At 50.1% G+C, this 22,875-nt stretch overlaps 1 protein-coding gene across 1 annotated transcript in view; it reads left to right on the forward strand.

The window, feature by feature from the left end:
• The first annotated feature begins 21,507 nt into the window (after positions 1-21,507).
• LOC144146950 (amine sulfotransferase-like) overlaps positions 21,508-22,875 on the forward strand; it is a 48,544-nt gene continuing 47,176 nt past the window's right edge. The window contains exon 1 of the mRNA XM_077678924.1: positions 21,508-21,704. The gene's annotated coding sequence lies outside the window, so the exon portion shown is untranslated. The remainder of the gene's footprint in view (positions 21,705-22,875) is intronic.

Consider the following 22,875-nt stretch of genomic DNA (forward strand, 5'->3'; position numbering starts at 1 on the left):
GAGCTTTCTAGCGCTGGAGCGAGCGCCATTTCTTTGACAATCTCAAACATCTGTTGCCTTGGCAACAAGGCACAAACCGCTTAGAAGTCAGTTACGGTTCCGTGATCCCGGTTCAGCTCGGGACCCCACCTCGCGACATGTGGGCACTGCAGGCGTATCATTCATTCCCATTGGGAAGTGCGAGATGCGTTTGGCATTACAGGAGGCGATGGTGTGTGTGTTGTGGACGCCTTTGTCTCGCGATGAAATGCGACGCTGTGCTTCTGCGGGTGGATAGTGCTTCCCATGGTCTGGATTATCTTTCTCGAGCGACGTACGACTCAACCTCGCATGGGGTATGTGCAGTGTGCGTGGCTAAAAGCCATCTCGGCTTGTGCGCCATAGTTGACTTGCTGTTCCTCCCCGCAAACCGCGCGCGAGGTGAGTGCCGAATTTACGATGGGCAGGAGGAGGCAACCCATCGTCTGTCAATCGCTGTTCAGACTTGCAACGCATGTTGTGACGTTGTGTTCGTTCGAAACGCATCTCTGGATTGTTTTGAAGTTGAATAAAAAGGTGTGCGTCAAATCCGGGCATTCGGCTCAGGGCGTTCTCTGCGATTGCACGAAAGAAGTGCCACGGGGCTTCAACGCTTTCTTTATGGAACGTACTCAGGTAAGAGAATATCCATGTCGTGTTATGGCCGTGTTGCGTTCAATACAAACGATTAAGCGTTTGTTTACACTTGTTTCGTTTGTCGTAAAATGTCCAAGCACTCCGGCACTACGCTGGCAGATCAGCCGGCGAGCCGACGCTGAGCAGACGACTCATTTCTTTGCCGGAAGTGCGTGAAAAAGTCGCCCAATAGTAGATGTCTAGCTCATGACGAATATCTGGGAATCGATGACGTAGACATGTGAAGATGGCGGCGTCCAAAAACACGAAGGGAAGGGTGACAAAAAAGCGACAAACTTTGCAACAAAAGTGTGAGCTTTCCGCTGCGCGTAAAACAGTAATACTTGGCACAGATAACGTTGACGACCCGATCTAACGATTGCGCTAGTTCATTTAGTGTGCTCAAAATGCCTTTCAGGGCCCCTTTAAGGAGGATCACAAAGCAAAGTCCCCCAATTAGCGGGATTACAAAGCCCGAATAGGCTAATATAAAGGAGGAGCGAAGACGTCTGAGGAGTTCATATGGACATTCATGCCTTCACATGTAAGCCCATGCGCCAAAAAATAAAACGCCGGCTGCAGACGAAGTCAAAATTACAAAAAGAATACGTCTCGGGAACGATACGGCTCCTGTAGCATCCCAGAAACGTCATTTTTCATTTTAAAGCGAAAGCTTGACTGGCCTAGTCGAGGGAGTTTTGCCGTGAGTGACAGCCTGAACAAACTGCAAGAAAACTGCAGCGAGCGGCCCGTACCGTTGCGAGGGCGTCAACTTTGAAGAGGCCAACAAAAATGGCGGCACGGCCGCAGAGTTCAAGGACGCGCGACGCCGCGGGTGAGGGGAAAGGAAAAAAGTGGAGGGCGGCGGAGAAGGAGGGAGCAGTTGGCGCTGCCTCCGTAATTTTAGGGGCCTCATCCTCGTCCACTTCGCCTGTCTGCCCACCGTTGGCTACTGTCTGGGCCGCGCAGTGACGTGGGGCCTCGGTGGGCCAACCTTCAGCGCCGTTGATAGGACGCAGTTGCCAGTGGACACCGATGGGAGTGAAAAATATCCCGGCCCTCTCCACTAGCGTGAAACCTGGGGAGGGGCGAAGCATGCAGTGTATAAGTGTACTCTTGGAGCCTTGGTGTTTTTGCCCGCGGAGATGAAACCGTTAGGGGTAGAGGTACACAGCTTTGCTTGAAGCACGAAGCGTTCTAGTGCGAGGCGTTGGAAAACGTATCTCTGGGTGTGTTCTTTTAAAGTTCGAGCGCGAGGCGTTGGATGACGAGTGTCCTGGTGTTTTAGTACCGTGACAAGCGCTAGGCGTTAACGAGTGGCCAGGTGTTTGAATACCGTGACTATATCGACAATGACATTAGACGGCGACATTACACGACGACATGAGACGCCGGCAGCCCGAGCCTCTGAGAAGATTTTCCCCTAAAAACCACCTGACTTCGTCCCCACTTCTCACGGTGCACCGGTAGCCCCCAGGACGTCTCTTATGCTTTTCTTTCCTTCATGGTAGGATAGACCTTTCTTTTACTAGAAATCGCCTTTTCCATGAGTGCAAAAGTAAGTATCCGCTGAATCAATTGCACCTTTCTCAGATTTAAACCACTCAGCCTACGCTGATACAAATTTGCCCCTGGAAACAAACATTCGTGTCGTACTTCATGCCTTAACAAGTTCAGCTCTAATCAGAGAATTTTTACCTATGAATGTTTTTGCCGTTGGGTGACTTAACTTGGGAGGAATGGGACATTTGAGTTGAGGGAGAAATGGGACATTGTCCCGTTCCTTTCCACAATGAGGCTGAATGGTTGGGTCGCATTAGCTCCGAAGAAGTTTTGTTTTTAGTTTGACTGTAGAAATGCTTGGTTCTATAAAAAATAGACAGAACGGTGGACAGGCTGGTTACAGGACAGTTCGCGTTAAGACAGGCTAAACAGGGCATTATAACAGGCAATGTTGCAACACCTCAAATGTTCTGTGCTCTCTACACATTTGCAAGCAGCCAGTGATAACCACGTGAATACTAGGATGCAATAGCAGTGCTGCAAAGTGTATGCAACTAACGTAAGTCCCTTTGTGTGCATCGATATTCATATTTGCAAAATTATTGATTCATTTGAATTATCAGGAAGATGTCAAGGGTACACAAGAAAAAGCATCCCGAACGAGCCAAGACATCGAATAGTGTGACGCTGGATGCTGTGAGATTTATAGGCGATGAAGATAAGAGTATAAGAGACTTAGCAGAAGCTTTTAAAAATGGCTGAGCAGTCAGAAGTACAAAAAATGCAGTGACAAAGGCAGCACCGTGTTCAAGTCAAATAATCGATTATTTGACTTGAACACGGTGCTGCCTTTGTCGCTGCATTTTTTGTACTTCTGACTGCTCGGAAGATCTGCTATGGCAGATCTGCCCTATGGTTTTCACAATGGAAGATGAAGTACTCTTGAAAGTACTCTTGAAAGAATTATTGCTGAAGGCAAGAAAGACGCATTATGGGCTTACGAGAATACAGCTTCGTAAATTAACGTACCAGTTTGCAATAAACGTAAACCTAAGTGGCCGGCGTCATGGGAACTCAAGAAGGTAGCTGAAAGAGGCGTGTTTATGCGCTTTATGGACCGCCTGAGGTATGGCTTTTATCGCCGGAAGCGACCAGTCTTCGTAGGGCATAAAGCTTCAACAAAAACAACGTCGATGCTTTCCTTTCAAAGCTGAAAGGTGTCTGCGATGATGATCCATACGAACTAACTCCTAGCCGCATCTGCAATTGTGAAGATACAGGCTTCAAAACTGCACAGATACCGCCCAAGATTGTAGCAGCACGGCGTGAAAAGCAAATTGGTCAAACCACATAAGCAGATCGCTGCAAATTGGTGACCGTTCTGTGAACTGTGAATGCCATAGGAAACGCTCTACCACCGGTGCCAATTTTCCCGCGCGTGAGATTTTAAATATATTTTTTCTTAAAGGCGCCCCAGCCGGAATTGTAGACACTGAAAACAGGTCGGATGGATGTCCACTGAACTGTTTTTTACTGGCATTAGAGCACATTGTGAGGCATACAAAGTGCTCGAAGGCAAAACCCATTCTTCTAATGCTAGACAATCACGGAAGCCACGCCAGCATCCGCTCCATCAACCAAACTAAAGACAGCGATATCACCCTGCTGACCTTCCCCCCTACTGTAGCCAAAACCTGCAGCCACTTGATGTTGCATGCACAGACCATTTAAATCTCTGCGCAATGCTGCTTGCAATTATTGGATCATAAATAACCCAGGGAAGGCCATCTCAATCCACAATGCTGCAGAGCTAGTTGTATCCGCATACGTGTTAACAGCGACGCAAAATAGGATAATTTCGTGATTTCAAAAAAACGGCGGTTCGGCCTGTTTCCGGTGTCATGTTTCTGGTCGGTATAAGTGTCTGCAGGTTTTGGCTGCAGTTGGGGGGACGTCAACAGGATGATATCGCTGTCTTTAGTTTGGTTGATGGAGCTGATGCTGACGTGGCTTCCGTGATTGTCTAGCATTAGAAGAATGGGTTTTGCCTTCGAGAACTTTGTATGCCTCACAATGTGCTCTAATTTCAGTAAAAAACAGTTCAGTGGTCATCGATCCGACCTGTTTTCAAAACTACAATTCCGGCTGGGGCGCCTTTAAAAAAAAAAAAATTTAAATCTCACGCGTGGGAAAATTGGCGCCGGTGGTAGAGCGTTTCCTATGGCATTCCCAGTTCACAGAACGGTCAGCAATTTGCAGCGGTCTGCTGATGTGATTTGACCAATTTCCTTTTCATCCCGTGCTGCTACAATCTCGGGTGGTATCTGTGCAGTTGTGAAGCCTGTATCTTCACAATTGCAGATGCGGCTAGGAGTTAGTTCGTATGGATCATCATCGCAGACACCTTGCAGCTTTGAAAGGAAAGCATCGACGTTGTTTTTGTGTAAGCGTTTTGCCCGACGAAGACTGGTCGCTTCCGGCGCTAAAAGCCTTACCTCATATAAAGCGCATAAACACGCCTCTTCCAGCTACTTTCTTGAGTTCCCATGACGCCGGCCACTTAGGTTTACATTTATTGCAAACTGGTACGTTAATTAACGGACCTGTATTCTCGTAAGCCCATAATGCGTCTTTCTTGCCTTCAGCAATAATTCTTTCAAGAGTACTTCATCTTCCATTGTGAAAACCAAAGGGCAGATTAATTTGACTTGAACACGGTGCTGCCTTTGTCACTGCATTTTTTGTACTTCTGACTGCTCGGCCATTTTTAAAAGCTTCTGCGAAGTATCTTATACTTTTATCTTCATCGCCCATAAATTCCACAGCATCCAGCGTCACACTATTCGATGTCTAGGCTCGTTGGGGATGCTTTTTCTTGTGTACCCCTGGCATCTTCCTGGAAATTTAAACTAATCAATAATTTTGCAAATATGAATATCCATGCACACAAAGAGACTTACGTTAGTTGCATACACTTCGCAGCACTGCTATTGCATCCGAGTATTCACGTGGTCATCTCTGGCTGCTCGCAAATGTGTAGAGAGCACAGAATATTTGAGGTGTTGCGACATTGCCTGTTATAATGCCCTGTTTAGCCTGTCTTAACGCAAACTGTTCTCTAACCAGCCTGTCCGCCGTTTTGTATAATTTTTTATGGAACCAAGCATTTCTACAGTCAATCAGAAAACAAAATTGCTTTCGGAGCTAATGCAACCCAACCATCCAGCTGATTCACGTGACACAGAACCAGCCTTATTGTGGGGAGGAATGTCCCATTCCTCCCAGTAAAGATTGTTTCCCCGAAGTCCGGTGTCGATCAGGAACCCAAAAGCCCGGGCTCTGGTTGATTTGGCAGGAGGCTGGCAGGGCGATGGTGTTGAAGTTCTTGGAGGCGGCGGTCGAATTGACGAACTCGAATCGTTGAGGTAGATTAAGTGCAACGGAAGTTTATATACAGCTATTTACAGTAGGATAACTGGTTACATGAGTAGTAAAAAAGAAAAACTTCGAACTTCAGCTAGACGCTAGCTCCGAGTGCGCACAAATCACTCGAGCTCCTCAACTTCGTCTAACTCTCCTATTCTCGTAGCGTACACAAACCACTCGAGAAACGACGGCCGAGACTCGGTCTCGCCGCAAGATGCGTCTAGTTGCCCGGTACGGCGCTGTACCTTTAACCTCCGACGCGATCCTAACCTCTAGCCTAGGGGCTCACAAATCCCAATCTAGCTTTAACGGTCGAGACTCCTTGTCCCGCCGAGAACTGCCCAGCTCGGCGCTCAGACAAGAACTATTTCCAACGGTCAAGTTCGGCCTTATAAAACCTCGAGATCAGCCTCTCTCGGGAACGCCCCTGTAGCGTTCGTACACGCGTATGGGAGTGCCCAAATTCACGTAGAGAGCTGTCACTCAGCACGCCACGGAATATTCATTGAGGCGCCGCCATCTTCGGGTCAATGGCACGCTCGCAGACGCGCAGGTGCGGGTGACCCCGCGGGCTGAAAGCGAAAGAGGGCGACAGTGCACTGCGCCGGCGGGGGCGCTTTAACAATGGTTTCTTGCACGGCGCGCGCTTCGACACAGGTAACACAACCACCTCCGCGCGTCACGCCGACGGTGGTTCCCGGAATCCGACGGCACTGTCTGCTTTCTCAGTGGGGTATTATCCCTGTGGTATGCGGTGGGCCAGACAATACGTCTCCCGTGCACGCCGTGACGAATGGGCGACGGCTGCAGCGTAGAGTTTATAGTGCTGGGCCACCAGACAGAGCGGCGGGTTCTCACGCGCAGCTCGGGCGCCTGGCTGCTAATCTCATAAGTGGACCTTACAACTCCCCCCTTTAAGAGGGTTACTGGACCTCTTGGTTCAGTCAGTCCGAAAAGAATTTAAAAGGGCCACTCGTTCCATCTTGCCTTCAGCAATAACAGCGGAACAAACAAACAAACAAAAAAACACGTCGAAGGAGCTAGGTATAACCACAAATTCTATTTCTACAGGTGATCCGAACTCTCTCTTGCCTAAACTACAAACACAACCTATTCACTAGCCGTTCAACAGGGACGGAATACTCTAGCAAACCGGAAGCACACCAAAAAATGCTAAGAACACTAAGTGCGGGTAAAAATAAATTGGGTCGTCTCTCCGGGGCGCGTAAACGCCACGAACAACGAGACAGCTCAACCTATAACACTGATGCGCGCTATCACAGCAAACATGCACACATATTCCGGCACTCGACAACAAGAAGAAAAGGAATAAGGACTGGCAAAGAACACGGGCAGTTTTGCAGTCAACAAAAATAAAACGTTAAGAAAGTTTGCATTGTCACTATGCGCACGAACGCAAATGTTCTCCGTGACGGCATAGCATGATAACGTTCCTTCGAGAATGTTCAGCTGTGCTTTCGCTCACTTGCGGTGCACAGAAAGTTCGGTTCGGTGCGCTGATCGATCAATTCAGTGCACGGATCGAGCACCCAAGGCCTCTCATCACGCACAACCACGGCACACGCACGCACGCACACACGCACGCACGCACGCACGCACGCACGCACGCACGCACGCACGCACGCACGCACACACACACACGCACGCACGCACGCACGCACGCACGCACACCACCGGCGAAAAAGGACGGGTGAACGGGACGTCCGTCGTAGCGGTGTTAAGGCTCGGAGGCAATTCAATACTAGCCCCCCCAAGCAACAACATGAAAGCAAGGGAGTCCATTCGCGTACTTCCAGCCCCTCTCTGCAGATGATCCAGACCGCGTAGCGTTGTAATGTCAACGCAAGTCTCGAAAATTTAGCCCCATGAGCGAACAAACTTCGGGGAAGACGGAGTGGAATCGCAAAATGCGACTTCGCTTCCTGTCCCACAGGCCAAGTGGCCATGCCTCTCCAATGCCCCAACGTAAGGCATTGAGGCGTAATGGCAGCGTGAGCGCAACGTTGATGCAGGGGCGGAATGGCGGCCCGCGAACGCGACGACCTTCTCGGGATCATTCTTTCCCTTACGCACAGACTGCCCCACAACAACCTCACAAGCACCTGTCATTACCAAGAACCGCTCGTGCACGCTACGTGCATTCTGAGCAGCGGCCTGACCAAGACAGTTTTTCAGCCGTCCCAGCACGCACTCATCCTGCCACAACTCAGAACTCGCGCCTGTGACACACTGCCAGGTCGCAGAACTTAGTGCGTCAACCCATCCAGCGCGGCTCCGGACTAAATCTCGGTAATGGCCGCAACCAACACTAAAGCTACGAAGCTCTATCTCAGACACCGGTTTCGCGAGATCGCCGATTGCGTCTCGTTCCTCTGTTTCAACTGTAGCTGCCTCCTCACATGGTTTTTCCCTCTTTTTCGCAACCTCCTCGGGAGCTCTTACTCTTGGTTGCGCAGTATCCACGCATGCGTTTTCGTGTTCTCCATCGGCCTCCTCGCTTACACTCTCCCCTTCAAGACAACCTAACCCACGCGACATCTCCGTATCGTTCCTACCCTCTTCAAACGTTCTGAGCTCCTCATCCTCCATCTTCTCGCGTTCTCTCTCGCTTCCTTTTCCATTTTCTACATGTTCAACCCAGTCTACCTTCTCAGCTCTCTTATCCGCCTTTAACTCCGGCTTTTCCTCAGCCTGATTGTCAACTCCGTCTCTTTTTCGCTCCGTCTCGTCACATGCTTTCTCGTCTTCTATCTCCTTTCTCTTCTGGGCGAGCTCCTGAACGCCCGACCTGGAGCTCGCTTTCTCGTACAACTTTCGAGCGTAATTGGCAGCGCGGCGGGCCCCAAGACTTTCCTGCGCGACTCCAGTCTCCTCCGCTCCACCGATTAGAATTTGGGTACTGCCCATGCCAGCAAGTTCAGCATGCATTAGCGCAGTGTCCGGTGCAACAGCGGCTGGCGGCTCTACACCCGCGACAACGGGGCTACCTCTTCACTCTGCTCCTATACCGGACGCGCTCGGTAGAACACTCCGCGTGCTCGCCTCCCTTTCCATGCAGCTGTTCACGGCTGAGCCGCTCGCTTCCCGTGCGCAGCCACGGCCGCTTATATCGTTCTCGCGCGGCTTCAAATCGAAAAACGGGCGGCCCCATTCAACTTTGCTGTCAGCGCGTAACTAGGCCTGTTCGAAGGGTTCTGCCCTATGCGCTGCAGCTCCATTCCCAAACTTTGCCTGCGAGGCTGCCGGTCATGTTCGAGCATCACTTCATTACACCGCTCGGTATCACCGGCCGCGCCTACCTCGTCGCTCCTCATCCCAATGTCCATCTCCGCGCGTTCGACATCGGCGGAAATGCTAGCCTCGTGTAGGGAGTCACGGCTGCTTGCTTTGTCATCGCAATGTACAACCACCAAACACTGGCCGGAACCATTCAACTTCGCTGTCGCTATACAACTACCTGGGTCTGTGTCCCATTGTTTCTGCTCGCGGGTGTCCGAGCGCAAGGACGTCTGCCTTCTCCGCTTCAGCTCCAACTCATACCTTCGCAACCGCTCTTCAGATTCGAGCCGAAGTTTTTGCATCCGCTCCTTTGATTCTCGCGCCCTTTCCTCCTTTCGCTCCGCCGCTTCGCGCTCTGCTTTTCTCTTTCGCTCTTGAAACTCCACTTCCATTCGTCTAATAATTATTGCCTCAGACTCCGCTTGGACCAACCTTCCTGCCGCCGTTCCTCCCTGAGGTGGCGCCTCATGTGTCTGACCATTTCCGTCTCTTTCCGCCAAGTTCGTCAGCAGGCTCCGCGTGACTACCATGCAACCCCACACTCAGCCTACACCGCCACAACGAAGCGCAAGAAATCCCACTCACGCGCACCTTCGGTGGTCGGCTGCCGCGCCGTTGCCCCGTGCGCTGGCTTGGCTCTGTCGCTCCACTCCGCGCGGAGCTCGGCTGCCGCTGATGAAGGCGGGCTTGCGTCTGCTTGCTGCCCCTGGTTGTGGCCTGGTGATTTCTTCTGCCAAATCCTGTCTGCTCCGCCAGTAAAGATCGTTTCCCCGAAGTCCGGTGTCGATCAGGAACCCAATCGCCCGGGCTCCGGTTGATTTGGCAGGAGGCTGGCAGGGTGATGGTGTTGAAGTTCTTGGAGACGGCGGTCGAATTGGTGAACTCAAGGCGTTGGGGTTGAATAAATGAAACGAAGCGTTTATATACACATATTTACAGTAGGAAAACTGGGTACATGAGTAATAAAAAGAAAAAACTTCCAACTTCAGCTAGACGCTACTTCCAAGTGCACACAAATCACTTGAGCTTCTCAACTTCGTCTAACTCTCCTATCCTCGGAGCGTACACAAACCGCTCGAGAAACAACGGCCGAGACTCTGTCTCGCTGCAAGATCCGCCTAGTTGCCCGGTACGGGGCTGCGCCCTAAACCTCTGACGCGATCTTAACCTCGACTAGGGGGCTCACAAATCTAGACCTAGCTGTAACGGTCGAGACTCCTTGTCCCGCCGGGAACTGCCCAGCTCGGCGCTCAGACAAGAACTATTTCCAACGGCCAAGTTCGGCCTTATAAAACCTCGAGATCACCCTCTCTCGGGAACGCCCCTGTAGCGTTCGTACACGCGTAAGGGAGTGCCCAAATTCACGTAGGCAGCTGTCACTCAGCACGCCACGGAATATTCAATGAGGGGCCGCCATCTTCGGGTCAACGGCACGCTCGCAGACGAGCAGGTGCGGGCGACCCCGCGGGGTGAAAGCGAAAGACGGCGACAGTGCACTGCGCCGGCAGGGCCGCTTTTACAATGGTTTCTTCGACGGCGCGCGCTTCGACGCCGGTAATCCCACCACCTCCGCGCGTCACGCCGACGGTGGTTCCCGGAATCCGACGGCGCCTTCTGCTTTCTCAATGGGGTATTATCCCTGTGATACGCGGTGGGCCAGACAATCCGTCTCCTCTGCACGTCGTGACGAATTGCCGACGGCTGCAGCGTAGAGTATATAGTGCTGGGCCACCAGACAGAGCGGTGGGTTCTCACGCGCAGCTCCGGCGCCTGGCCGCTAATATCATAAGTGGACCTTACACCCCCCCATCTAAGAGTGCATCGACCCGATGATAAAATAAAAGACAGTCCGAACAAACAACAACAACAAAAAAGAAGTCCGTCATCTTGCATAGTAAGGTTTCAAGCGAACCACGTGGACGACTTCGGGCCGCGTGCGTAGTCGTGATATTCCGGAATCACCATCGGGGATCACCTCGTAGGTAAGTTGGCCGACACGTCGTAGAATTTGGTAGGGTCCGAAGTATCGTCGCAGAAGTTTCTCACTGAGTCCGCGTCGTCGGATGGGAGTCCAAACCCAAACACGATACCCTTGTGTGGCACTCGGCGTCTCGGCGTCGGAGGTTGTAGCGCCCGGCATCCACTAGCTGCTGGCGCGTTGTACGAGCTCGAGCTAGCTGGCGGGCCTCCTCCGCACGCTGAAGGTATCCTTGGACCTCAGTGTTCAGGTCGTCGTCTTCAACGTGCGGAAGCATGACGTCGAGCATCGTAGTTGGCCGTCTTCCGTAGACAAGCTCGAACGGCGTCAGCTGCGTCATCTCCTGGATAGCCGTGTTGTACGCAATCGTGACATACGGGAGCACTTCGTCCCAAGTCTTATGTTCAACATCAACGTACATTGACAGCATATCTGCGATTGTCTTGTTCAGACGTTCTGTTATTCCGTTCGTTTGGGGGTGGTACGTGGTCGTTCTTCTGTGATCCGTGTTGCTGTAGCGTAATATTCCTTGCATCAGCTCCGCAGTAAAGGCCGTTCCGCGGTCCGTGATTAGGACTTCCGGGGCTCCATGTTGCAGTACAACTTGGCTTATGAAGAACTTTGCGACTTCCTGTGCAGTGCCCCTCGGAAGAGCGGCAGTCTCTGCGTAGCGCGTCATGTAGTCTGTCGCCACGACAATCCTCTTGTTCTGTGATTCTGACGTAGGGAACGGTCCTTGAAGGTCCGTTCCAATCTGTTGAAAGGGCCTCGACGGGACGGCGATCGGTTGCAGAAAGCCGGCGGGTCTTGGCGGCGTTTTTCGTCGCTGGCAGTCACGGCAACTCCGAACGTAGTGGTTGGCGTCGGATGTAAGTCGGGGCCAGAAGTACTTCGCCTTGATTTTTGCAATAGTGCGAGCTGTGCCGAGATGTCCGAAAGACGGGTCGTCGTGGCACGCTTCCAAAATTTCGTCACGGAGCTCTGCAGGGATGCCAAGTAGGTTAATGCGTTCTCGTTCCGGGGTTGAAATTCTTCTTCACGAGGACGGAGTTTTTGAGGCTGAATGCTGGCAAGTTCCGCTTGAACGCCCTAGGCACGGCGACATTTCGTCCTTCGAGGTACTCAATCATGACGCGCAAGTCGGGGTCGGCATGCGCTGCTGGGCGGCTAGCTCGCTCTCCATAACGACTCCGAAGAACGCGCTGTCTTCATCGGAGTCTAGTGGTGGCGGGTCGACTGGGGCGCGGGACAGGCAGTCAGCGTCGGAGTGTTTCCTGCCGGATTTGTAGACGATTGTAACGTCGAACTCTTGCAGGCGCAACCTCCACCGCCCAAGACGGCCAGAGGGGTCCTTCCAATTGGCGAGCCAACACAGCGCATGGCGGTCTCTGACAACCTTGAATGGTCTACCATATACACCATTTTCCATAAGCAGCCGGGAAAGGGGGAAAATACTCTCAAACCAGTTCTCTCGGCGGCCGACCAGCGTTGCCTGTGCGCGCTGGGCTGTTAAAATCGCCCGGCGCGGTGTGCTCCGCTGCGTAGTTCAGGAGTATTTCGCACCGTGTGCTCAGTTTTTGCGGAAATTTCAACTGTTTTAGTCAATGCTGTGATGCCGTTCAAGGCGCAAACGTCGCTTGGCCAGCACTGCGCGGTGGTGGGTTATTGAACAACCAGAGAAAGCGAGAAACAGTCACTGACAGCACGCATGTGCACGACACTGCCTGGAGAAAATGCACTGCGGTCACGGCATGTTTTTGCTGCATAGCTTCCCAACGCACACCGAGTTGAGATATCGGTGGATGCTGTTGATTAATCGCAACGACTTTGTACCAATTTAAAGACCAACTCCAGGGTTTGTTGGGTGCACTTGGACGGCAAGCAGACGGAGCAAAATCCATTTATTACACGCAATGCTGCGACAGGGAACGGAACCCCCTGAAATGTTTGAAGCAACTTTATCTTTTACAATACAGCATTGATTGATTGGTTGATTGATTAATTGATTCGTTATGGTGTTTAACGCCCCAACGCTTCATGGGTGATGAGGCGCGCCGCAGTGGAGGGCTCCGGGTTAATGTTGACTACCTGGGGATCTTTCACGAGCGCCGATACAATACAACATTACAATAACTTCTGGTTCCTTGTAGTCAATTTGAAATACCATATATTGTTTGTCATTACAGCCGAATGGCATTAAACAATCCCCTTTTAATTTAATCTAACCTTTAAAATCACGGCGTTTTGTTTACTTTTTTTCAGGCCAACGCATTACACTGCCAAACGATATGAAAAGATAACTTTCTCCATCGCACACTGCTGGTCGATAGCAGGATAAGCAGGCAGCCCAATGTGGAAACGCAGCTTGAGATACGCGTGAACGCTGCATTTGGAAAATAGCTCAACCTGTTCACAACGCGGTCAGAGGAAAAGCTACTCCTTTTGCGTTGGAACGGCATCTAAAGTATTACAATCACAAAACAGTTACTGCTGCTCGCGTAAAGCATTTGTGGTGCAAGCAGCGGTTTTACAAAGGTGGGCTCCGAGAGACAGGCCACATGCGCTGCGCAGAGTTAGGTCAATCATGATCACGACCATGATCAACCAATATTAACTCGCCCGAACTTTGACCCTTCTGCTCAACCTTCGATTAGTAAGTTGACTGGTTGTGCAGTCGTATTATTTTTCCGCCCAGGTAATTTCGTTTTGTCAGTAACCTTCATAAGTCTAGTTAAGAAAGATTATATTGCATTGCAATGTCGACAGTGTAGCAATCGCCTCGTCGAAAGTCCATCGCGAGCACGGATCACCGTGACCCACATATGCTGTGCGCGCTCCGCATTCGACGTCCGCGCTTCCGTAAACATGACTAATCGGTGAACAAACAAGCACGGTGGCATTGAAAACACGTATTTACTCCCCGATATCGATTTTAATGTCAGTCGGTGCCATACCGGAACGTTTGCATCGCGGAACTGCGGAGCACCAGCGGCACTACAACCGTACACTGCTACTACTGCTTGCAACAGCCGGAGTCGGCATTTTCCACTCTGGCAGCACATTAGGACCTAAAATCCGTACGCAGATGATGAAAACAAAACAGAACACACACACACACAATCACTGCAACCGCTAACTTAACGCCAAACCACTACGGTTCACTCGGTAATGCACGGGTACCGAGCAGACGCACAGAAAGAACGGAGCACTTAACAGCCCAGCGAGGAGGTTTCGGCGGTCGCTTCATAGACGGCGCTAGCGGTCCGGTCAGAAAAAGCAAATGGCGGCGCCCACCTCTAGCAAGGAAAATGGTGTATACGTATGGGGGAAATTTTGAAATGGCAAATATATTTGCGAGGCTCTTTTTCAGAGCAGGGTGGCGAGTTGGGCGAGTTGGTGTACTTGCATCTTGGGGAACAGCGCGAACTAATAGGGACACAAAAAGAAAGAAGTGGACAGGACTAGCGCTGACTTTCAACTCCATTTACTAGAAAAGACGTAACTACTTATACATACACAGAATCCTCCCCCCCCCCCCCACCACGCCACGTGCCCACACCAGCCAATGACATACTATCAAGACCAAAACACTCCAATGTTGACAACGCACATTTCCTAACACAGGAACACCTTATCGCGACGACCGCTCCAAATAACCAAATTCTTTTTCGTGCAGGATAACTGATGTTTCACTGATACAATCTCTCCCCCACTTTCTGATGTAGTATGAGTCCATCAACTCTCTAGTACGCCTGTCTTTATGCTTAAACAGGATATCAGTCTCGCGGAAAAGCGGATAGCATCGGTGCTCACACGTGCGACAATGTTCGGCCAGACGTGAGTAATCATCTTTTTTAAGCTTGTTGCGATGCTCCAATAATCGAACGTTTAAGCAGCGACCTGTTTGACCAACATACACTTTTCCGCAAGATAAAGGAATCGTGTAAACAACAGCCACAGAGCACGGTACAAAGGGTGATACATGATTTACTACACACGCACTTTTCTTCTTTCCCAGCTCATTAAATGCAAATTAAATAGCGTTTGTCCGGCCGTCCAGCGGCGTGCTGAAGATGAAATAAAGAAATAAAGCTTCACTACAAGAACGTCAGAGAAACTCTTCGTACACTTCCTGTTCCAGACAAATCTCTAACAACCACGCAACTACGCATTCTTCGACGCGTACAGTTAAATACCACCCTTACCCCTGCTTGTTTCTTCCTCTACCGTATCCGACACTCACCAGCATGTCCCAATTGTCCCGAACCATACGCTAATTTAGAACACTGCATTTTCGCCTGCCCCATTGTAATTCAATCCCCACATTTTCCCCACCCACCTCCTTCAACGTGGCGGACTTGGCTAGCCTCGGACCAGCTCTCGGACCAGTTGGCGTTGGTGAACCTGGCCCGGGACATTCTCGACGCTTAATGTTGCGTTTGAATAAAGTTTTTTCCTCCTCCTCCTCCTCAGCTTGTCCCTCAGCTTCGGAGCTTGCCTTGCTCGTCTCTGTGTCTTAAGAGTAGCGTTCGCACGGGGCCGGCAGTCGGCGGATTCGGGACTGTGCCTCCAAGCTGCCGGTGATATGTCAACACCACACCAACGAAAACTCGCCAGAGCGTCAGTGTCTGTCTGCTCGTAGTCTTTAAACTCGCTCATAATGAAAGGATGATTGCAGCGCAAAATGGTGAATGCAGTAGATAAAACGTTACCTATACAAAAATAAATAAACTGCACTCACCCCCCCCCCCCAATAAAAAATAAAACAAATTCAACCGGAGATTCGAACCTCCTGCTACGATGCACTGCATCTAGTGCTTCAGAGCACTCGCCCATTCCACGTTTCTTTCTTTTATGCATAAAAAACTTGCGGTTATTATGCAATACAAAAGTTAGCAGTTATTCAAGAAGGATAACACCACAGCAGCTACAATAAGACAGCCGCCAAAACTTCAGCAAGCAGTCACGCGCGTACAACAGATGCAGCCACTCTGGTAGGTAACTTTCCTTCGCATAGATGCTCTCCACCAACGCAGCCAGCTCCCAAAAAATGGACGTCGTTGAACGGGGGAGTTTCGCATGCCGGTCAGCCATGTGGCACTTCTACAATCAACACAATCCCATCAAAAAATATATCATAGGGCACTTCAGTAGTATCTAGAGAAGGCAGTAACCGCATTGTGTGAAGGGACATGGACACGTAAATGTGTCCATGTCCCTTTTAACAGTTTGTTGCAAAACGTTCCAAAAACCACCACATCCCACCACAAAACAAAGCAACGATTAATGGCTTCTGGTTGATATAAGCGGCAATTGTCGGATCAAGAGATAGCCATTCCTTTGTAGCGCATGCAAGTATGTTTTCACTAAGAGTTTTGATGTGAGCAGCTTAAAGGAGCCATAAAGAGAAAATGCAAGTTGGTTTTATTCGAAAGATTTCGTGTTTTATAGTGCCCCCAGCGCTTGTCCGGATACAAACGGTGCTTTATTCACTGAGAAATTAAACAATTTAGGTTAAAATTTTGATTTTCCCGCTCAATCGTGCGTTTTCGTGGTCCCAAGTGACATCACAGGAACCGACCGCTCTGCAGCCTAGAATACCTTCATTCACGCATCCGCCGTACAGGGTAGAGACACGTATACGCTGGCGCCGCCATTTTCGGTTGCTCGCTCGCGCCGAAGCGAGTCATTGTGTCAAAAACGCGCTAAAATTATCGCCGCAACGCGGTTTACTGAAGAAGTTTGAATCATATTGTCTGTTTCGCGTTGCTAGGTCTCGTGGGAAACGAAAAGAATAACGCGTTGAGCCCGTTGGCCCAATTGCGGCGGCACGGGACCGTTCAAAGTTTGTCTCCACTCTGTACAGCGGTGTTGGTTTGTTACCGCGTTTCTTTACGTTACGTAACCTAGATGGCGCCACCATACCGTGGCAAGCGTTTGGTTTGTTTTTGTCCGCATTTAAACCTGGCTTGTTATTGTTCTGGGAGAAAATATTCGTTCCCTGAAACAGTGCTCGCTCGACAAATGGGGTCACGTAAGACACCGTTGCTTGCGTCAATCGGCCAGTGTCGTCTGAGACAACCCCAAGCCCCGTAGTGCTGTACAGCTAAACCAAGCATGCTGTGCGCAGTACGAACAGCAGAACGCATCAGTACTTCTATGTTTACATGTGCTTTCGTAACTTCCACTGTTTGTCCCATCATTCTTATTGCTTTGTAAAGAATGTGCCCTAAATTTAAGCGCAAATAGCTCGTTCGTCTAGTTTGTAAGCTCTACCTAATTTGCGTCTGCTTCTGCCAGCCTCCGCCAATCGCAGAGCTTAGCTCATGTGACATCATAGGTTCTGTTGCGGGAAATGAGCTGGTGGGTCGCGTGACCATTCCCGTTTTTCCTAATTATGTAGCTTATTTGAGCGAAGTTTACGTTAAAAGTGGTGTCAGTATGATTCTAACGAGACAATCTTTTGAATGAACCAAACTTGTATTTTCTCTTCATGGCTCCTTTAAAGGAAAATTTTTTTGCGTCCGTCAAATCCACACAAATAAGTTTCACTAGAGACTGCGTTCTTCAGGCGGGTAAAAAGAGATTGCACATGCGCGATCGTGCTGCTGACCTCTGTGCTAGCTCACCCTGCGCGAACAGTGTTTCCTGTACCTTAGATTTACGCTTTACAAAGAGAGTATTGGTAGATTTTTTGGCTTATTACTTCCATTAAATTTGCTGAATCTTCTCCCACTTTTTATTGGCCTTAGATTTTCTACTAGTGTACCAGTTGCGCGGGCAAATTCAGCGTACAGCTCCCGTGAAGCGAACTCAGTGAAGCGTCGTAAGCCAATATACGTATTGCATGTGCGCTAGCGTAGGCATACATTGAATTTGACTTTTTGCAAACTAGCAAAATAAAGCCACATTCTTCCGGACCTAATTATTGTCATGGCTTAGTTTTAACTTAGGTAATAAATTACGGCGACCCGCGGGCGGCCGGCCTATAGTCGGCGAGCCGCAGTGGGCGCAGTCAAGCTGAGCCTACAAGAGTAAACGTCATACAAAACGTCATAGAAAATGGGCAAGGAGGATGCAGAGATCAGGACAACACTATACAATTTTTTTCTACTAAGAAGGTCGCATAAACGCAACCAGAGTGGTCAAAACCTAGTCTAGGGAGAGAGAGAGGAATTTTATTGAAATGAAAAAAAAAAAAAATAACACAGAGAGGTCGGCCTGATGGTAGTACAGTCGAACACGGATATATCGAACTCCAAGGGGATCGCGAAAGAATTCGATATATCGATAATTCGATATATAAAATACGCCTATCTGAAGATTATCTGACAACTCCGCACACCACTGAGAGTTTTCTGAAGTCGTGGAAAACGGTAGTTTACCGTTTTGACCCTCAAAGCACGGATAATCCGAGCCGCAGCATGATGACCATCGCACTTTATTTATCATTGAAATGTCTTTGAGCTTCGCTTGTTTTTTCTTCTGCGTCGTAAATTTCTCCAAATTGTCTTCAAGATTACAAACACGCACAAATGAGAAAATGAACGCTGTAAACTGTGCCACAACAGAGGCGAAAAACGCTGACGGAACCTCCGCTGCAGTAGGCGGTTGGGAACGTTGTCAGGCACTGAGTGCCGTTATCTTCAGTATCCGAACCGAACACCTCCCCCTTCTGGAGGCGTGCAACGAAGTCGCTTTGCACCTGACACGCTCCGGAATAGCCGGGGCGGGTTGTGCTGCATTCGCCTTTACGTCAACGTTGATGCGTGCATCGCCCTCAAAACTACTGCGAGGAATTCCGAACGCCTTTTCAAGCGACATAATGCCGCGGACGCCGCCTCTGTCTCACCAAGCCAGGCAGCTCCTGTGTTGAGTCAACGTTATCAACTCCACCCCATCAGAGGAAGCAAACTTTCAGGGGCACTTTCGGCGCGGAATTCGATATATCGAATTCGCCCGTGATCAGGAGTTCGATACACGCACACAACAGCCCTATAGTTTTGCATGGGATTTTCAAGGGGATGTTTGCACTGTTCGATATAGACAATAATTCGTTACTATATCCGTGTTCAACTGTATATCTGCCCAGCCATTCTGTGTGTGGGAAGGGAAAGGGGAGGAAAGAGCGTGGATGGAGGACGACAAAGATGAAGATGGCGGAGAAATGATTAAATGGCTATGTACAGAAGATGCCTATACTTATACCGATATTGTAGTTTAGCCGGACGGGCCTCAACTACAATATCGCTGACAGGCCGCTGCTGCGCAGAAATATCAGCACAGCTTTAAATGCCTTGTCTGGCGCGTCAGGCGCGTTGGCCAATGCGCGTCTGGTCAAGGTCTGGCCAGACTATAATCTCTAGAAAAAGTCCCGCCATGTTTAGAAATCACTTCACCATCAGCTTTGGATAATTCGACTTCCATACACAAGGTAATATGTATAGAACAACGTCACAGGTGGTGCGGATGTGTTCGTGGTCATGCCTGTTGTAAAGGGTGCATGTTCCTGCTTTCAAAAAAAAAAAAAATTCGTTCTCTGTCATATTTGAACTTCGTTAGAACGATGGCTTGGGCTATTTGGTGCATACTAACTGAATTCGTAATAGCGCAAAAAGACGTGCAAAAAACACCGCCGTGTGTAGTCGTTTCTTGTTCCGCATTTTTGCGCTTTTTGAATTCAGTTAGTCACATTTAAATGCTTGAAGAATTTGGCGGGTATTCTCAACCCTCTGCCGACACTATGGCCAACACAAATCGCGCAGGTATTGCCGTCCGCTAAGCCGTCGAATACGTGCTGAGACGTCCCACAGACCGCTTAAAACGTGCCGCCGCATTTCTAAAAACAAATATGTACCTTCCGCTCGTACAAGAAGTGGACAAAAATGAATCGCCAAGCTTCGTCTTGGAGCTGCAAAAAAAGAACTCGATAGGCTTTCACCGAACCGCGTCCCACGTAATGTCGGTCGCTGGGAAATTGAGGCCCGAGAATAACACTTTTGTAGAAGGCTGGCGTAAATACACTGCACTGTCGCCCTTGAGGGTAAATATCCCGCCGTTATTTAGCTTACTCAGTTCCTTAAAACAGTTGAATGATCACAGACGAACCAAACATAGCCTTTCGGGCTTTATCCATTCACTCTGGTGAGGCCGGTATAGTGCTTTGTCTTGCGCAGGATCGAAAGGCAGCGTAGTAAAATGGGGAATATCTGATATTTATAAATAGTTAGGCTTCCAGGTAGAAAGAGTAAAGTTATTTGACTGATATAAAGGGGACTTCTGCACTCCCGCGAACCCATCTAAATTATAAAAGAAAATAGCAAAGTGCACAATTGAGGAAGTAGTAGTAGTAGTAGTAGTATGAAACTTTAATGAGCCTTATAAAGTAGGAGTGGTTCCCTAGTCCGGGAATCCAAGTGACGACCGGGCGACCGACGCCCTAGATGCCATGGTAGTTGCTGGACGTCCAGGTGGTCGCTGGTGATCAGGTTCTCCCACAGCTCATGGAGGGGGAGGGGGGAAGAAAAGGGTGGGAGGTCAGGGTTATGCGTACACTCTAATAAAATGTGGACGAGTGTGCCAGGCTGAGAGCAAAAAGTGCATTTGGCGGGAAATTGAGTAGGAAACATGTGGTGTAAGCGAATTGGATGGACGAAGGTATTCGTTTGGATGCGACGAATAGTCGTTTCTTCTGATTTGGACAGCTTGGAGTGAGGTTGAGGGAATCGTTGCCTGTCGAGTCGATAGTACTGTGTGATGTGGAAGTGAATGTTCGCAGATTTCAGGTAGGCTTGCTGCACGTGTCCATGCGGCGGGAAGGAACTTAAGTTCGTTTGTAGGAAGATAATATTTTTAGATAGGCGAATGGCGCTTTCCTAAGGGCAATTTATTAAATATCGCACACCCTAACACAGGCACACACAGGCATAAAGGAGAATCCAGCGCATTCGCAAAAATCTTCGTTGTGGGCGCTCTTCAGTCGATATGACAGTGATAGCATATATGTCGTAAACTAGCCATTTCATCTTCGTGAAGCTGTTGTTCGGAAACAGCGTTCCTGACCACGTGGAAAAGCCAACGCCGGAAGTATATTAATATTTAAATTATCGTGTACTAAGCGAAGTTATATACTCGCACCTGAAACGCAGACGGTTTCGCTATTAATTTGGTGAATGGGGTAGTGAAGGTGATTGTAGAGTGCTTCAGACGTTCATATAATGCGGAGGAGCCTGAATGTCCAATGAGACGAAAGATCCACCGAGACGGAATGTCCAATCGAGCCTGAATGTCCAACGAGACGAAACATCCAACGAGACGAAAGGTCCAATCGAGCCTGAATGTCCAACGAGACGAAAGATCCTACGAGACGGAATATCCATTGTTGGACCTTTCGTCTCGTTGGATCTTTCCTCTCGTTGCGCCTTTAGACGCTGAATCCGATCAGCAGACCCGCACGGCTCTCTATCGGACGTCTCAGCAAGTGCGTTATCTCTTTTAGGTACGCCATTGCTCTCCGAGACGGCGGTACGGTTTCTGTAAACGTCATTCGCTACGAGCTCACTGGATTTCTCTCTCGGCAGCGCTTCGACCTTGAGCTTGTTTTCGCGCAACAGCTAATCGGAAACCGGTGACAGCGCACTGTTAGTGTCCCCCAGCTGTGTCCGCTGCGCCTCTACACCGAAGGGTGTCACGCAACCCGCCTCAGCCGCAGGCGTTTCTACTACGCCACCCCGAGAGTTTTTTGTCGTCTCGCAGCTCGGGCCACGCGGCTCGGCATCTTTTCGTCTCTCGCTCGCTGGGGATCGAGTCAAGTTTCTGCGAGAGCTTCCCCGCATGCGAACTCGTAAGTGCCATGCACTGGCCGCTGCCTGCGGACTGTGCGCGCGTTTCGAAATCTTTATTTCGAAGCGGCTTCTCTGCGTGTACGTCGTTCTCGCCTTCCTGGCTCGCTTCTCTGTCCAAGAATACGAGTGCGGTCGCTTCGCGTTTGCCCTGGGACCAGTGGCGTCGCTAAGGGGGGGGGGCCTGGGCCCCGGGCACGAGCCGCCTCTCGGTGGGGGGGCACTCGTGCCTCTCCAGTGTCTTTATTGGACGTCGAAATCTGGAAGACAACTGCCACTAAACTTCCGCTGCCTATTCAAACACTCCCCAGTTTCAGTATAATGGGGGAAGGCAAGGAGAATGGACCTTTTTCCAGTAGCGATCTGCGCATGCGCGGGCTGCTGGTCCGCCATTCTTGGCAGTAGCCTCCGGCAAAATAAACAAAAGGGCGCCCCCCCAGCTTTCTGTTTGGGGAGAGGCTATGCTGTCCAGAGCTGCGCGTTTTTATTTTTTCTCTTTCAACAGCTCGAAGTGGGTTCGTAAGTGCACACAAAAAGGGCTTTCTAGGGAAAGGGGCAAATACATTTGAGGCTGACACTGGAAGCACATACAAGCCAGTGGGGGAGTAACAAAAATGAAAAAAAAAGTAAAGAAAAAGGGGCGCTTCAACCACTGCGAATTAGTCACGGGAACGACGCCTGCTACGGTGACATTCACGTGAAAGGCACGGGTGACCGGTTGGTGCGGAAGGGGCTACAGTACCAGGATATTTTTTGTGGACGAGTTCTACGAAAGCTCGACGTTTTGTGGGCGTGCATTGCTGCCAATTTTAGTTCGGCGTGGCGGCCGCTAGGAGGATCGGTACTGGAAAAAGGTCCATTATGGCGTTCAAAAAGGCGTGGGCAATGTGCGCGGTGTGGAGAGTTACCGCGATGCCACTGGAGGGTGTGGTGGGCAAGCTTGTTCTTTCTCGGGGGGGGGGGGGGGGGGTGGGGGGGCTGACAGTACAGATGCGTGACTGGCGTTTAGCTTCTGGCCTTCATCTGAAAAGCACCCACCCCAGCAGGGCTTTCATTGTCACCAGAATTCACTTGAAGCACAGAGCTTCACGGCAGGCACGGTCTGCTGGCGTGTCTGCATTCCATTGTGCATGAAGGCACGACGAAGGCGTGCGCCTCCTCTCAAATCAAAGA

This window comes from Haemaphysalis longicornis, unplaced genomic scaffold (genome assembly GCF_048455015.1).
Source record: "Haemaphysalis longicornis isolate Haplotype H1 unplaced genomic scaffold, Haemaphysalis longicornis Haplotype H1 scaffold_7, whole genome shotgun sequence".
Lineage (NCBI taxonomy): Eukaryota > Metazoa > Arthropoda > Arachnida > Ixodida > Ixodidae > Haemaphysalis > Haemaphysalis longicornis.